The sequence below is a fragment of the Euprymna scolopes genome, chromosome 11 (genome assembly GCF_053919585.1).
Source record: "Euprymna scolopes isolate OS-2025 chromosome 11, ASM5391958v1, whole genome shotgun sequence".
Taxonomy (NCBI): Eukaryota; Metazoa; Mollusca; class Cephalopoda; order Sepiida; family Sepiolidae; genus Euprymna; species Euprymna scolopes.
Window position 1 is genome coordinate 102,769,668 of NC_136492.1, and position 10,341 is coordinate 102,780,008.

The 10,341-nt window shown below is 33.7% G+C and overlaps 1 protein-coding gene across 1 annotated transcript in view; it reads left to right on the forward strand.

The window, feature by feature from the left end:
• Positions 1-673: 673 nt before the first annotated feature.
• LOC145288024 (putative inhibitor of apoptosis) overlaps positions 674-10,341 on the forward strand; it is a 57,761-nt gene continuing 48,093 nt past the window's right edge. Inside the window, exon 1 of the mRNA XM_080136029.1 lies at positions 674-799. The gene's annotated coding sequence lies outside the window, so the exon portion shown is untranslated. The remainder of the gene's footprint in view (positions 800-10,341) is intronic.

Genomic DNA, 10,341 nt, shown 5'->3' on the forward strand with positions numbered 1-10,341 from the left:
CCAACGAATATATGTCAACTTATGTCACGGTAATATATATTGAGTGAGTTTCTAACAGTACTTTGTCCAGTTTTATATTTATAGCACCTTTTCCCAAACGTACCGTGTTAAAGAGAGAGTCGGGCGCCATTTTGAATTTTCCAATACATCGGTAAACACAGTTTGTTTTTCGAGCTGAATAAACATGTTACATTAAATAAAAACACTGAAAACATATCCAGTTAGGTAGAAAAGTAACTTATATTGCCTTTGATAACATTTATTTGATATATATATTTGTTTTTTGACAACTTTATCGAATCTATGTGTACAGTAATACAAACCCATTTATTGTTTTGGGCTCAAATCAAGTTATTAAGTTAGATCCATGTCCAAGGAACCTATATCTAAAATTTCAAGTGTTTAGCCCCAAAATTCTCGGAGTTTGGTAGAGTTCTCAAAGGTCAAATCGTTGAACTTTGACAGACAAATTTCTGGCCGAAAACCGATCACATAAATTTTCCCAAATCTCAGTACCCTACCCTGTATATCAAATTTCGAGTGACAGTTATTGCGTAGGGAAATGTACGCGTACGTACACACACACGTTACGTTCACTTTTATAGATATAGATTTGAAGAAAGAAAGAACCCCCCCCCCCCCGAAAACCTATTTCGTTCGTTACATTTATATAAAAAAATGCATCTTGTTTAGTTTCATTTTTATCAAGCCACTCCCAATCGGTGACACACACCACTGCCAGTAATAAACTGACACTTGAGTTTTGCCAATCGACGTTTGTCAGTTAAGAGAAATTTACGTAAGTCAAATTTTACCTTTTTTTTAATTTATTTTTTCCGCGACCATATAATTTTATCGGAAAGGTAGAATTTATCTTAAAATGACACGGTAAAATAGCACTGATAAAAATGGTAAAAGTGGATAAATAGGGGGGAAAATGGCACGATTAAAAATTTCATGAGTTTATCAAAATATTGTGCTCTGGTCCTGAATTCGGGTCTTGTACAGTTTAATCAAGACATTAGAAAATGAAAATATCGAAAAAAAAAAAAAAAAAAAATAGGTACTGGTCGCGATTAGAGTTCCCTGCCGAACACCCTAAAAAAAACACTGACTTCTCCCTTAGTTGCCATAGTAACTAAACGATCATGAATTTTTATCGACTTTGTTTTACTGTTTATGAATATTGAAATAAAAGACATTACTAAACATTTATTAATAATATCTCACTTTTAATCACTTTTATCGACTTTTTTTTTTTTACTGTTTTACTGTTTGTGTCACTTTTAGCGACTTTTTCTTTTCTTTTTTAAATCGCATTTTCTTTTTAAATGACTACGTTTTAACCTTACAATTGAATAAAAAATATTAAACTTCAATTAAGCTTAGAAATACGATTTAAAATATAGCGCGGATCATAAGTGCACTAGCACCCATTTTTTATTAATAAATGTTTAGTAATTATTTTTCTTTTAATATTCATAAACAGTAAAAACGTCGTCATTTAAAAAGAAAATACTATTTAAAAAAGAAAAGAAAAAGTCGATAAAAGTGACACATAAACAGTAAAAAAAAAAGTCGATAAAAGTGATTAAAAGTGAAATATTATTAATAAATCTGTAGTAATGTCTTTTATTTCAATATTCATAAACAGTAAAACAAAGTTGATAAAAATTCATGATCGTTTAGTTACTATGGCAACTAAGGGAGAAGTCAGTGTTTTTTTAGGGTGTTCGGCAGGGAACTCTAATCGCGACCAGTACCAAATTTAATTTTACGTATCCGTTATGGAATGAAGTTCTCTGAAAAAAAAAAAAAAATTCACTTAATTTCATCAAGTAGTTTTTTTTGGTACTTGATAAGGAGTGTGGACCCTGCGCAAACGTTTGCTTTCCACGATCCGCCCCCTCAACGGACATGCACAGAAGGGGGTTTGTATTAATGTACACGGATTCGATAAAGTTGTCAAAAAACAAATATATAACAAATATGTTATCAAAGGCAAGATAAGTTACTTTTCTTCCAAACTGGATATATATATTTTTTGTTTTTATTCAATATAACATGTTTATTCAGCTCGAAAAATAAAGTGTTTCCCGATGTATTGGAAAATTCAAAATGTCGCCCGACTCTCTTTAACACGGTAAGTTTGGGAAAAGGTGTTATAAATAAAAAAAACTAGACAAAATACTGTTGAAAACTCGCTCAATATGTGTTTACCGTGACATTGGTTGAATGGTTGACATATATTCGGTGGGTTTTTAATAGTATTTTGTCTAGTTTATTATTTATAACACCTTTTCCCAAACTTACCGTGTTAAAGAGAGAGTCGGGCACATTTTTAATTTTCCAATACATCGGTATAAAAACTGTATTTTTCGAGCTGAATAAACATGTTATATTAAATAAAATATATATATATATATATATATATATATATATATATATATATATATATATATATATATATATATATATATATATATATATATATATATATATATATATCCAGTTAGGCAGAAAAGTTGTTTTTTAACAGCTTTATCGAATCTATGTGTACAGTAATACAAACCCCGGACTTATAACGGTACTTGTACAGTTTAGTCAAGACATTAAAAAATGAAAATATTGAAAAAAGTTCTCCGAAAAAAACAAAAAAACAAACACATCCGCCCCCCCCCCGCCCGCTCGCGCCCCCAATGTACACAGTAAAATCTTCGGAAAATGTTAAATGGTGTTCTAATTGGTAAATGTCGGTGCGTTACTTTTTGAAAATTTGAAAATTCTATGTTCCAGGTAAAAAAAAAAAAAAAAGAAGATAAATTACCCCCCCCCTCCCTACTCCAACTTCGAGTGCTTTCCTTTTCTTGTTTTATTTCTTTTTCAGCTAATTTTAAATTTTCCACCCAAAAAGTGCTATAATATATTTTAGAATATAATAATTTCAAAAATTTCGAAAAATTCTTTCATTGATATTCTTCCGCGTATATATTGGGGTGGGTGGGGGTGTGGGGTTTAATTTGCGCCGGAAGTTATATTTGTTTATAGCACCCACCCAGCCACCGGTTACACGCGCCAAGGAACATTTGCCAACAACGGAGATAATGTAAGTTGTCAGCGACCTCAATTACCTATAAAACAAACAAATTATAGTGGTCGGTGTTCTGTAGTAGCGTATCTGGATATTTACCAAGAATTGTTTTGAAAAAAAAAAAAAAAATGTCTTTCCGAGATTATTAATGATATTCCAACTTCACCCCCCCCCCTCAAAAAAAAAAAAAAACTGATTTGTCCACCACAAAAAAAAGGGTCTTTCCGACATCCCCCTCCCCCGCAAAGTTGTTTTATTTTTCTTGTTTTTCATCTACTTTGAAATTTTCCGCCAAACATTACATTGCTCTAAGAAAAGGCCGTCAGGTACGCGAGTGCGCCATTGAAAAAGCTCGCTTATGTTTCCGCGCGCTCGCGCGTACTTCCAACAGTCCGAGGTTCATACCATGCAAACGGTAAATTTACGACGGAAACGGTTTTCATATTCTTTTTCAGCACACTGGAATCTACAAAAAAAACATTTTCTTCTATACGAACGTGAGACGGGCCTTAAAGTAAAATAATACCGCCATATCTGGGCAGGAACTGCTAAAAACAGCCTATCCTGCCTTGACAGAGTACAAAATAGATTTCGTGGCTTAGTGGGGGATGCCCTTTTCTCTACCCTGCAACCTCTCTCCCACAGAAGAGACGTTGCGAGCCTATCCTACAACTTGGATATCTTCAAGTCCAACGTTAACAAATTCCTAATGAACTGCCCCCTAATTAAACACTTCATCAAATCTCCACACTAACGTAATGTACTTGCAATAACCCTTATCCCTGAGTGGCTTCCGGGCCTTGATAAGTGGTGACCACTGTGTAAAAAAAAAAAAAAAAAAAAAAGGTCGCAACAGGGCAACCTGTTGCAACTTTCTCCCTGTTTCAAGCCCAGCCAGCACAAGGAAAATTCGCCACATTTTGCAACAGGTTGCCGTCAGTAATTTCTATACCGGATTGAATTAATTTCTGTAATGGCATCTTCCTGGGCTGAATGCCTGCCAGTGCGTATCTTTCCTGGAAAATTGAAACCGCTGTCTTCAGACAATGTCCATCTGGAACAATCCTACCCAAAGCCAGCCAGAGGTTTACTTGGCCAAAACGTGGTAAGACGACAACAACTACAGATGGCAGTGATTGCTGAGAATGCAGTTTGGAGATTCGCGGTTCCTATCCGTCGCGGTTATCACCTGACGAAGGCCAGAGGAATATTTGGCCTAAACGTTGTGAAAAAATAATCAATAAAAGATGAAAAACAACAACTAATAAAGATGAGAATAATAGTCCGAAATAAAAATAAATTAATAATTTCTTCATAGCATGAAAACTATTTTTTTGCGATGCGGGTTTCATTATCAGATTCGTTGTAAGCGACCTTGAATACCCCTATAAAAACAAATTAGCATGGTTGCTGTTCTGTTGTCGCATAAGGTAACATTTACCAAATTTTTTTTTTTTTTTTTTTTTTTTTTAATGTCTTGATTAAACTGTACAAGTGCCCTGAATTTGGTAATGTCACGAAATAGGGTTTGTGGGTGATATGAGGAAATAAGTTTGTAGACATTAAAAATGATTCCTATCTTAAACATTATTGGGCAATGTTGACTTTATTAGTCTGCAAGATGGCGGAAGCGAACAGATGGAAAAGAACGCAAATTTTAGCAAAACAAAATTAGCGAGTCAACTGTACAACCTAGCAAGAAAAAAAAAAAGGATAAAAAAACAAGGAACATGCCTAAAAGTCTTCGTAAATATAGACTTAGTCTGTTCTCGACTAGGGAAGCGAATAAAGTATACTCTTTGATTTCTATATAAATACTTCCAGAATTGTTTCTTTGTTGTTACAATAACTACAGCATAACCAAATAAATAAATAAAATAACAACCATGCCTACAAGTCTGAGTAAAAATAAACTGGATTTGTTCTCAACCAGGAAATAGAATGAAATACACTTTCCAATATACTTTTCAACACTTCCTGAAATCGTGTACTTGATGATTATTTGGGAATGTCGGTATTACATATGTAAAATGTGTCATGGTGCTTTTTAACACTCCTTTGTTGAGAATCATCACCTAACCATGTCTTCAAAGTGTGCTGTAAGCTATGCCCCCCCCAACCCCAAGAATTAGCTAAGATTAATATAAATAGTTTTTAACCGTAATAAACTTGGCCAATAATTTACCCCTGTCATTGTTTATTTGATGGGACCGCCAAATATCAAGTGGTAGAATAGATGCAGCTGGTCCCTGTCCCTCTGTGACTCTTGGCCAGTTGTCGAGCTCAGAAGCAGAAGAGAACAGCAGCACTAACAATCAAACTACCCTTTTCAGGACGAGTACTATTTTCTACTAACTACTAAATGCGATCAAACTGCCCTTTTCAAGGCAACTTTCATATACTACAATGTCATCAAATCTTCACTCTTTGCTGCTGTTTGTTTCCTAAAATGTTTACCTTATCACAGTCTGCCTCTCCAGATCCTGTTCTTTCTCAAGCATCAGCAGCATCTGCTCCAGCTCCTATTTTGCTCTAGCTTCTATAGTGCTTGTTCCAGATTTTTCTTGCAGCTCTGACTTTAACTCTTGCTTTTTGTTCCAGCATCTCTGATTCCAGTCCTTTCCAGTTTCCTGTAGAGGTCCTACACTTACCTGTTTCTGTTGATCGAGCACTTTCTTGCTTGTTAATATTCCAGTAACTTTATTCTTATCCTGCCTGTTTTCAGAGACATTACCTTCAGTTATTTTCTGTTATTTACTTTGGTGTAATAAATTCACCTATTATTTTACATTGTTCATTTGTGCTTGTGCTCTCTACATTGTAGTTGCCATATTTTTGTCTGTATCTTAGTTGTAGGACCGATCACCCAAGTTACTGACACCTGCAACATATGGTTTCTGTGACTTTATAAGCTGAAGACTAATCTGCAAATGCAGTGCACAGTTCTGGGCCGTTCATTGTGATCTGTGCCAAACAGACACTCAAAGATCGAATTCATGAAAAGAAAAAGAAACACGATCATTAGTAGAATAAGGGCTCTATTTTCATGAGCAGCATGTCATATAGATGTGATAAAGGAGAAAATCTAAAATTCATGGATTCATCTCAATGTTTCTCCCAACTTTTACAAGGACTTTATCAAGTAGACGCGAAAAAGTAGAACAATAAGAAAATCTTTGCAAATCTTGTCTTTTGATACTTTTTGACTTCATTGTTGATAAAGATGGATGAAACATTAAAACTGCAGGATTTGAATTGATCAGCTCGGCCATGTCTCTGCTGTCATAATTGTCTTTCTTTCTGATCTTCAATTACTCGTAAATAATTGTGTGTACAGTTTCCATATTGATACCAAACTGTGAACTTATTGTCTCTATAGATATACGACTGTTCTTATCCATGAAATTCTTTAATTGGCCAATCAACTTTGGTGTTATGATTTTATTACTTCTCCCACACCTCATCATCCGTCACAGACTCACTGCTTTCCTTGAATCTCTTATACCACTCAAAAACTGATGCTCGATTCATGCAAGATGGTCTGAAAGCAGTCTGAAGCATTCCATACAGTTCTGTAGAATTTTTTCCAACTTTAAAACAATTTTATTGCATATCGTTTTTCTAAAATGTTCTTGCGTCAAGATTGAATTTTTGAAATTCACCAGTTGTGACAATCAAGCTTTAGTAGGGTGTATTCCAATTCCTGCTGTAGCTGTTCGTTTGAACCTGAAATCCTAAAAATTGGTCAGTTATCTCATAAGATGTATAGTAATAACATACTGAATTTTCAAGAGTTTATGACAATTTTAAATGGCTGTACAGAAAAGTCTGGAAACTTATTTAAGGCACCTCATAGGTGCACAGGAAATGAAGCTGTTAATGTGTTTAAAGTACTTTATTTTCTTTCCTCTCTTCTAGCTAAAGGGTTGGGGGAGAGGCATTCTGGTTCTCTTTGTTTGTTCCTTAGCCTGAGTCTGATTTCATTTAAACTTTTCTGTTTTTATTAGGATTTTCAAGCTGGGAAACCAGTCCCAGGCAAGAAATACTGGGTTTTCTTGAGTTTTTATTTTACACCGCTTATGGGCTTTTATCAATTAGATTTTGATCTGTCTGACAAAAAGTTAGTATCTGGTTTATAATTTAAACTAAGAACAAAAAAATGTTTTCCTCCTGAGTCTGCTCTCCCATCTTAAGACCTAAGGTACAACATTGATATGAACTTCTATAAATTAATAAATATTATGCTCTTAATGGGAGTGTAGTATATGATGCGAAGCTGTAAAGGACCCATAAAAACAAAAAAATATCTTCCAAATTATAAATGTACGGACTGTCTAAGAGGAGGAATATTCGTAGGTTGATGTGATGTGTTTTAGTTTTTATGTATATTCTCAGAACTGATAAACTGCTCATACTGGAATAAAAATAAAAACATATACAGAGAACTATATATACAAATAACAATATGGGCCAAAACAAGATGAAAAAATATATACATATGTTTTAATAATAAGAGGGAAAGGTAGTTTGCTTGAAGCATTGCTGGTAAATAAAATGTGGAAGAGTATAAGAAACCTATAGCAATGCAGAGAACATTTCCCCTTTTTATTAACATTTGTTTCTTTGTGGAAAACAGATATTCTCGAAATATCAAGGACTCCCACCACCTTAGTTATCTTAAACAGTAAGTCTATTTTAGTCTATTTTGTATCTATGATTGATCTGGAAAATAAATGCATATGAAGATATTTAAAAAAAAAAATATCTCTACATGACCCTCTCTCGTTTGTCCATTTTTGTCTATGAATCACATTATTTTAACACTCGGTCCCATGCATTGCTATAACCTTATATGCTTCCATATTTGTTTTGTTTTTATTCCGTATATTTATGCATATGGTAAATGTTACTATTGGTGGTATAAAAAGGAAATACAGTTTAGAAATTAGTCAACACAACTTTTTATTTACTTATTTAGAACCTGTTTACTGGGAAAACAATTTTTAAGAGAAGTAATTTAATTTGTTACTAGTGATTGTGGGTAAAATAATCAATTTATGTACTTCCTGTGAATAAATAAAATTTCTGACTATGGATTATTTTATTCACAACCACTATTTATGGTAAATTATAACTTTTTAAATGTTAAATTATTTTTACCGCATATAGATCACAAATGAGTTGGTTAACCAAAATAAATTATTTGATTAATTTCTTAACTTTAAAATAATAGTAACGTTTATATATATATATATATATATATATATATATATATATATATATATATATATATATATGAAAAAATTGAATGAAACTGTAGGGGACTGGTGGATATATTATATACATATATATCCCTCAGTCGTACAAAATAGGAAAAATGAATTGAATTGAGAAAGAAACGAACAACGTGTTTATTGAAATAAACGAATTAGAATATATTTTGTGAAGAAACAAATAAAAGAAATGGTACAGCACAAGTTTAGTTTGGCGCGCGTCTCTCGCTGTTAACTGGTGAGAAGGAAAGTCTATTGTTGTAGAGTGAGAAAGTCAATCCAGTTTGGCGCGCGTCTCTCGCTGTTAGCTGCTGAAAGGGAAAGTCTACTGTTGTAGAGAGAGAGAGTGAGAAAGTCAATCCTGGGCATGGAGATAGAAAGCATGTAAGGTGTATGTATTGTCTGTTGGCTCTTGTCCCACGCATAGCAACAGGGGACGTGAAGCGCGTGCCCTGCAGGGAGCGTTAGGTGATTCGACCACTCCGGTCGAGAGCTGGATTGAAAAGAAAAAGGCTTAGTTGTTTCCGGTGTTCTTCGCGCATGAGTGGATTTCCTTTAAGGGGAAGTGATGTTGCCCACGCATGCGTACGTTAGCGTGCATGTGTGTGTGCACATGAATGTGAGTGTATGTACGTGAACGTGAATATGTGTGCGTGCGTGCGTGCGTATGTGTGTGTGCACTTATGTGTATGACTAGAAAAGCAGCTTGAAATGTGAACGCGTGTTATTTTGTGAGACTAACAAAGGCTTGCATAAAACATTCAATGGCATCGGATAAATTTTTGGAAATACCAAAATAAAAGTTATCAAAAATATAAAAACAAAACATCTGTACGATACAAGTCATTTTTATTTTAAATCTGAGTTATCCTTACAGACATGGATATTAGCAATATTTGCATTCCAAGCAATATGTGTGTGAAATATTTTATTGATAATCCCATAAGACTTGGTGGGCCTGGAATAATCATCCAGATAGATGAATTGTGTTTTTCCCACAGACCAAAGCATCATCATGGAAGAACAACTCACAAGCCATTATGGGTGTTTGGCTTGGTTGATATAACCAGTAAGCCTGCAGTAGAATATATGGAGATAGTCAAAAAAAGGAATAAAGAAACCTTATTACCCATGTTTTACTAGGAACGACTATTCATAGCGATGAATGGAAAGCATATAATACGATAGACTGATTTGGGATTTCCCCTACTACTCTGTAAACCATGTGCAATATTTTGTGACTCAAAACAACCAAGTCCATACACAGACAAAAGAAAGCTATTGGAATTGCCATAAACGATTTATTAAATCAATGTTTGGTTGTAGATCTCACTTAGATTCCTATCTGAAGGATAGGACATGGAGAGAAAGAAAAAAAGAAAGAAAACAACATACTGAAAATGGAGTTTAGCTCTTAAATATATTTGTTATAAATTTCAAAAAAGTAAAATATTTGTTTATTTTCCTAATATTACATTGTGATTTGGCTTTCAAGTGCACTTGATGCGTATTTGATTTTATGCAAATTAAATCAACATTTTTATATGGAACTCACACCCTTGACATTATTCTCACATTGCCTACACAATTCCAACATTTCAAAATACAACTGCTGAGATACAACGCATGGCTCTTTACTTTTCTCTCTCCAACTTTACAATATGGAGAGAAAGAAGAAAAAGAAAAGAAAGAAAGCAACACACTGAAGATGGAGTATACCTCTGAAATATATTTGTTATAAATTTCAAACAAGTAAAATATTTGTTTTCCGAATATTACGTTGTGATTTGGCTTTCAAGCGCACTTTATTTGTATTTTATTTTATAACTTGTATTTAATTTTCCCTTGTGGAGAAGTAAGCAAATAGCAACTTTGTTTTTTCTTTAATAGAAATAAAAATTATAAAAAGATTTGTATCTTGTGATGCTACACTTCATCTTTATAAAAATAAAAGTTATAAAAAGATATGTGAATAAA